Source organism: Xenopus tropicalis, chromosome 4, assembly GCF_000004195.4.
Source record: "Xenopus tropicalis strain Nigerian chromosome 4, UCB_Xtro_10.0, whole genome shotgun sequence".
NCBI classification, from domain to species: Eukaryota; Metazoa; Chordata; class Amphibia; order Anura; family Pipidae; genus Xenopus; species Xenopus tropicalis.
The window spans coordinates 67589288-67596512 of NC_030680.2; positions in this window are offsets into that span (position 1 = coordinate 67589288).

Below are 7225 nucleotides of genomic sequence, written 5' to 3' on the forward strand. Positions count from 1 at the left end.
GAACCTGACAATTGGCCAGCGGGGGGGGTTGAGAGACTGCGGTGGGGGCCATTGGGAGGTGCAGGGGCCCCCGAGGCAGAAGCCCTGATGGGCCCTGCACCCCCCCAGTCCGAACCTGCATATGAGCAATGATTTTATGTTAACACGGGGCCATCAACCTAGAACATACAGACGTCCAGGGGGACAGAGGAGGGTAGCTCAATGCTGCCAAAGTGTGGTTGTGCCCTGCCCTGGCCCCTTTAGATGATACTGATGCAGATTACAGGGATGGAGCGGAACAGATGACAGTGTGTGCATAAAGTTCAAGGCACATGTGGGAGAATTAAAGCAGAGGATATACTAATGTGCAGATGGTAAAGCCAGCTTGCCTTTTGCACAATCATTTATTAGTCTTGGAAGTGGCTGCATGGCTGATAGAAAAGTACATTTCTGCTAGAATTCAGAAATTACAGGGTCTCAAGAGGGGTTGTTATCAATTAAGTATTCCTTTAGAATAAATACTTAACTAGCAGATCACTGATATGATAATAAGTGACCTATTAAAGAATGTTACCAAATTGACAAATTGATGGTCTGTGCTGGATGATACTGATACACATTATGGCCACCTATCTTTGGTGCATTTGGGCAGAATAGCAGGAAGTGGGAAGAACTATGGCTTTTCCTCTCTTTCTCATCAGCTGATGCACCATACCCTGGCTGACATGGTGCACTGGCAGGTGACATTTTTGAACCATCTTGACTGATAAATCAGCTAATATCCATGGTACACACCAACTGGTTGGGCTCATTGGGCCAGTGTACACATACTGAAAATTGTTCTTATATCATATTATATTGTAGCTTTAAAGCTGACTCATGCTGACTGGAGTTTGGACCAGAGGTGTGCCTAAAAAGGGACCAGTAAGGACCCAGACAGCACATATACATTTGAATCCCTCCCCATTCCTATCCCATGACACAGCCTACAAGTATGATGCGCAAGCAATACACACATGCTAAAACGAGAAATTATTTGTATAAAAACATATTTAAGAGGATTTTGACACATCTATTTTTGCAACCATCGCTATTCCATGATGAGGACCAGGTAATTTGGCAATGGTACTTTTTTTCAAAATGGAGCACCGAAGGTCTGTATGCTACTCAATATTCTCTTTAGGAGGGTACAGCTTCTGTATTTCCAGAAATGCTCCGTAGTATCCCAGGATATTGGGTCTTTGAAATGTTATAGCCAGAACTGAAAATAACCAGAAATAAAATAAAGCGTTAAACAAATTTAGGGTAAAATATTTACACACAGACCAATTTTGGCACCCACAGTGATTGTACCTTTCCTCCTCTTTAAACTGTAACTGAAAGGTAGAGAACAACTGGTGGCCACAAAGTAGGAGAGAAAGGGCTACACCTGGCCCCCAAAGCATTAATTTAGCTTGCCTGGCCAAGAGGAAACATTTTTTTGGACTGGATTTTGTTTAACATCCCTGTCATACTTAATTAGAAGTGTCTTGTACTTGTGTGCCAAGAATCTGCATGAGAGTGTTGTAACGCGCCATAATTTCAAAAAAGGAAAAAAAGATTTTTTTGTGGTAACATTATACTTACTGATATATTTAATAATGCAAATGTAGAAAAATTAATTATGTCTCTTCATTAGGACAGCATGATATTTTGCTCACTGAATAAAGCACTAGTTAGGGGCCAGAGAAAGACACAAACGTTCCTACCACGGCCCTCTTGGATAGAGCACTGACATATGCAAGCAGTGCAAAAGCAGAAGGTAGTGTGCAAAGTGCAAAAAATGGGTGCCTTGTGTCTGATTTTTGCAATTTGCACGCTGCTCGGGAGTTTGTAAATGACCCCTTATATGCCCCTTTAAAAACCAGTGAAACTCTTAAAGCTTGTTTTTCTAGCAGTCTTCAGTTTCCCACACAATCTGCTAATATTAACTCCAAAAACCACCTAGCCATTTTAGTATAATACAGCACACAAACATGTGGTCTATCCAATAATCGGTCTGGCTGCTAAATACAGGATAAAAAATACAACTGATTACACCTTTTACATTTCAAATAGAACATGAGGACAGATCAAGGTAATCAGTTTCCCTTTGACAAAAGCAAGCAAGAAATGCAGAACAATGTATAGATATACAGGTATGGGATCCATTATCCAGAAACCCATTATCCAGAAAGCTCCGAATTATGGAATGCCTTTCTCCCATAGATTCCATTTTAATTAAATAATTCAGATTTTTAAAATGCATTTCATTTTTCTCTGTAGTAATAAAACAGTAGCTTGTATTTGATCCCAACTAAGATATAATTAATCCTTATTGGAGGCAAAACAAGCATTCTGGATAACTGGTCCCATACCTGTACAAAGATCTGAAGACACCTGTCTTCAAAAGTTGGTAAGAGAGAAGTATATTGGAACACCAGTATACCAACAACATATACTTTGTTAGTATTCACAAACAAAAAACACAAATGAAAAAGGTACCACTGTATTTATGGCATTACGAGAAATTGCCTTTGATGCCAGATCTCACCATAACATACACACACTTTACAACCTGTGTCACGCTGGAGAAGTAGAAGTACATGACAGGATGTCCATAAACTACAAACCCAAAAGAATGAACTTCTTCATGGACAGAATAATGTCAAGAACTCAACAAGCTGCATGTGTTTGTTTTTCAGAATGGTCATAGCCTAGGGCTTTCTGGTAAGGGGTCTTTCAGTAATTTGGATCTCTGTACCTTAAGTCTACTAAAAATCATTTGAAAACTGAATAAATCCAATAGGATTGTTATTCCTGCAATAATAATTAATGATAAATTATATCTTAGTTGGGATCAAGTACAAGGCTGCTTTATTATTACAAATAAAAAGGAAACATTTGATTTTGAATTTGATTAAAATGGAAAGAAAAAGGAAACATTTGATTTGAATTTGATTAAAATGGAGTCTATGGGAGATGGCCTTCTCATAATTTGGAGCTTTCTGGATAATAGTTGTTCAGATAACAGATCCCATACCTGTACTGACAAAGAGACCAAACAACCATCAATAAATACTTCAGTCGAACTTTACAAATATGTAGGATTATAAAGGTAATCTGATACTGAAAAGTATGTATTTGAAAGCCAGGTATTTTAAGAAAATATACTACTTAACAAAGCTAATTATGCACTTAAAAAAAAGTTTGAATTCATATGTATATTTTTAACAAAATTTGTTAAAGAGCTCCACACAGCACAGAAACCCCTAATATAATCACTGTAATATGTTCATTTAAAAAGTATGACTAATTATTTTTTTATATGCTGATATCCAGCTGCAAAACAGTTCTTCTCTTTCTGCATCATTTGAAATGCTGGCAGGGGAGGAGGGACTAAAACACTGATGTTACAAATTGTACACAGTTTACAGACTACATAACCCACAATGCATTGCACTATGAAATTCCTTTCCTTATTGAGATCACATGTGCAGGAAATAGTGGGATTTGGAGGATGTGCAGGCTGAAGACAGTTGACATTTTAAAAGAGTCTAAAAGTAGTCAGCCAGATCAGCTGGAGAATGGGGGATGAGGCTTAGGTAACCCAACCTAATTAAAAATCATGAAAAGGCCACATATTTTTAAATTGATGTGTACTGCAAAGTTGCTTGAAATTATGTTTTTTTTCAAAAAGCTTAAATTGTATTTGGGAATTTCCCTTTAACATTTTAATACCGTTTTATTGTCCCTAAAACAGCATTTGACAAGGGATGCACCAACCCCACTTTTTGGGGTTTGGACGAACCCCCGAACCCACCTTGAAGGATTCGACCGATCGGAAAGGTTTAAAAATAGTCATGTTCAGCGAACCCTTTCCGAGTGCTAATTAGCATATGCTAAGTTATGTTAATTAGGATTCGGTTTGGCCAAAACCAAATCCTTCAAAAAAAGCCTGGATTCGACCTGAATCCTTTACTGAATCCGGGATTCAGTGCATCCCTACATTTGACACATTTTGACAATAATAATATAAATTCTTTATTCAATGGTGCATGTGTAACAGTGAAGGTTCCCTAATCATATCCATTTGATATACCATGCTGTTCTTCGTTGGGAGTTGCTGAAAAACACAAAGTACTTCCAACTCCTAACAGAACCCAACTGAATTTACTAGCACATGTAAGGTGAAATCCGCCTCAGACCTATCCAGTGGGTGACTAATCTCCTAGTGTGCAATCAACCTAATGGTACTCACAGGTTTTGAGGAGATGGCACCAATGTCATACAATAGCTTCAGTCTTTATGAGTGGTTTCTGCCTGTTAATACTTGTGTTTGGTTGGTCGCAGTTTTTCACATTCTTTTTAAATGTTTATGTTTTCCTGCCATGAAGGACAGATTGACAGCCATTCTTTTCCTTTCTATGGCATATGAATTTTCTTGGCTGGCACTTCTGTTTCCTGCAAACATAACACACTGACTGTGTTTTATGTATTGTAAAGGCTCCTGTCCAATAATTGCCCACAGAAAATATATTTTGTTTGTAAAAAGAGAGGGGGATTGATCAGTGCACATTCCCTGGTCCCCTGTTTCATAAGTAAATTATCTATGCTAGTGCATGTGTTTACAAAAACAGGGGTTTTTAGATACAAAATTATGACCATAAGATTGGTAAGCCACCATACCACGTCAAGGTGTGTTTTATGTATTGTTAAAGCTCCTGTCCAATAATTGCCCACATTTTGTTTGTAAACTGCACTTTTTAAAGAATACAAGGCAGTAGTACTAAAGTATAAATTAAACATTTTGGCCAAGAAGATTTCAGATTGAAGTGCAAAAAAATACTGTACATATCAAATTACTTAACAAAGTAAGTGTGGCTAAAATCACTTCACCTGGCCAATAAACATAGGAGCAAATTGATCAAAATGTGAGTTTAGAGCTTGATACATAAAAACTTAGCCACGTTCTATTCATTCTTATGGGATTTTTAGAAGCATACTTAGCATATGGTGAGTTCCAACTTTCACCCATTGATGAATACGCTTCTAAAAATCCCATACATTGCTATCTTTGCCTACTGACATCCATTCAAGTTGTTACATCAGGCCAAAAAGGCTCTTCATTTCTCTCCACATCCCTTATACATAAGCTACAGGGCAACAAGCTTTCTTATGCTATAAACTTTCCAATGGAGCACTAGACATGGACAAGCAGGGAGCTGCTGCCATCTACTGGTAAAATTGGAAATGACACCAATCCAAGTACATAATTGCATTCTACCTCCATACAAGCTGAATTTTCTAGAAGTGTTCCACATTTAGAACATGACATGGTAACCTTATTGCAAAACAGACCTGCACTATTCAATTTCTTCATTTTCCTAACCCCAGATTATTCCTGGTAAAATTCAAGCAGCCCAAACAGGGTCAGTTCTGTCAGTTACAATATGGCTGGAGGTGGCGTAATCCACCTACAGGCTGCACTCCCTATCTGGAAGTGATACTGGCTGGTTATTGGTAGGAAAATATATTTAATTAGCCATACCGCCATCAAAATTACTATTTTGGCTTGATATACCGGTCTTTGATTTTCTGCTTTGTTCCTGACTATGTTGATTGCCGCCTGCCATGATCGTTTGCCTCGGTTCGACTAAGAGACTTGTTTAACCCCTGTACTGGATTTTCTGAAATTTGTTTCCTCCTTGCTCCTGACTTCGACCTCGGTAAAGGCTGCCGGGCCCGGAGACAAAACCTCTTTTAATTCATTGTGGCTTTACAACCACTTAATCTTCATATACCTTAAGAATAAACTTAGATCAGAAGCTCTTAGGAAAGCAAGACTCTGGGCCTCATTTAACAATGCCCCTAACACAAGTGCTAGGGCAGTAAGGGGAGCAAAACTGTGTGTTTTATTGCTCATTTACAGCATTCCTTCACCTACTAGGTGCAGAATGTTTCTTAACTTGCATGCCTATATGACATGCAAGTTATGGGATGGGAAGGGGACAGGGGGTTCCTTTATGTTAACCTACCTCCCAGCTGTCACGATTTTCATTGGACAGTCCTGATTTTAACAGCTCAGATGCATTCCGGGATTCTTATTGAAAAGCTCCTCATTTCCCTTTGATCTCCTGCACTGAATGCCAAAAAAGATATAAAGTTTCTCAAACTTTATTAAATTAGTAGACTTTTGGCAGAGAGCCCAGAATACTCATAGTCAACACCTGCACTTACATACAATTACATACATAGTAAGTTAGGTTGAAAAAAGACGTACGTCCATCACGTTCAACCATAATGCCTAATAAGATGAACAAGTCTCTTGGGGGAACAGAGACTTGCATTAAAAGGGCAATTTTACCTTCATTAGCAAAACTGTAATAACACTTAAAACCAAAACCCCCAGAAATGTGTTCAAATTTTACATAACCTGCTAAATTTTGTAAAATAGGAGTGGTCACAAAAATGGACATGGTAAAAAAAAAATTTGCAGCAATATGTACGCCATTTCTTTTTGCCCCTCTTTTCAAATGTTCGTAGGTAGTTAGGGCATAACTATAGAGGAAGCAGACCCTATGACTGCTAGGGGGGCAGAGTTATAGGGAGCGCACTGGCTGATAAGCAGTTTCATAAAAAATGTCCCTAAAATGATTTTGCTGTAGGTAGGAGCTAGTATCTTCTAGTTCAGTGCTGTCCAACTGGCGGCCCGCGGGCCGCATGCGGCCCGCGACCCCCCTCTGTGTGGCCCCCCACCTGTCTGGCTGCTTTGATGGCTTACCTTTGAGTAAGCATTAAATGGTATCAGTACTGTGATTAACTGGCCCCCTGCATGGTTCTCACCTCAGATTCAGGCTGTAATCCCTCTGTATTGTTTAAATATGTAATCCCCTGTGTTTTTCACACCTTTTAATACCTGCATTGTTCACCCCCTGCAGTGTTCACACCTCAGGCTCAGGCTGTAATCACTCCCATTGTTCACTTCTTCACACCTCAGACATAAGTACTGTAGGCAGAGTATGGTATATGGCACATACAGCCAGCATAGGGCAGGTAGAGTATGGCACACACAGGCAGAAAAGGTCAGGGAGGGTATGGCACACACAGGAAGGGTAGGGCAGGCAGAGTATGGCACACAGAGGCAGCATAGGGAAGTCAGAGTATGGCACACACAGGCAGGGTAGGGCAGGCAGAGTATTGCACACACAGGCAGGGTAGGGCAGGC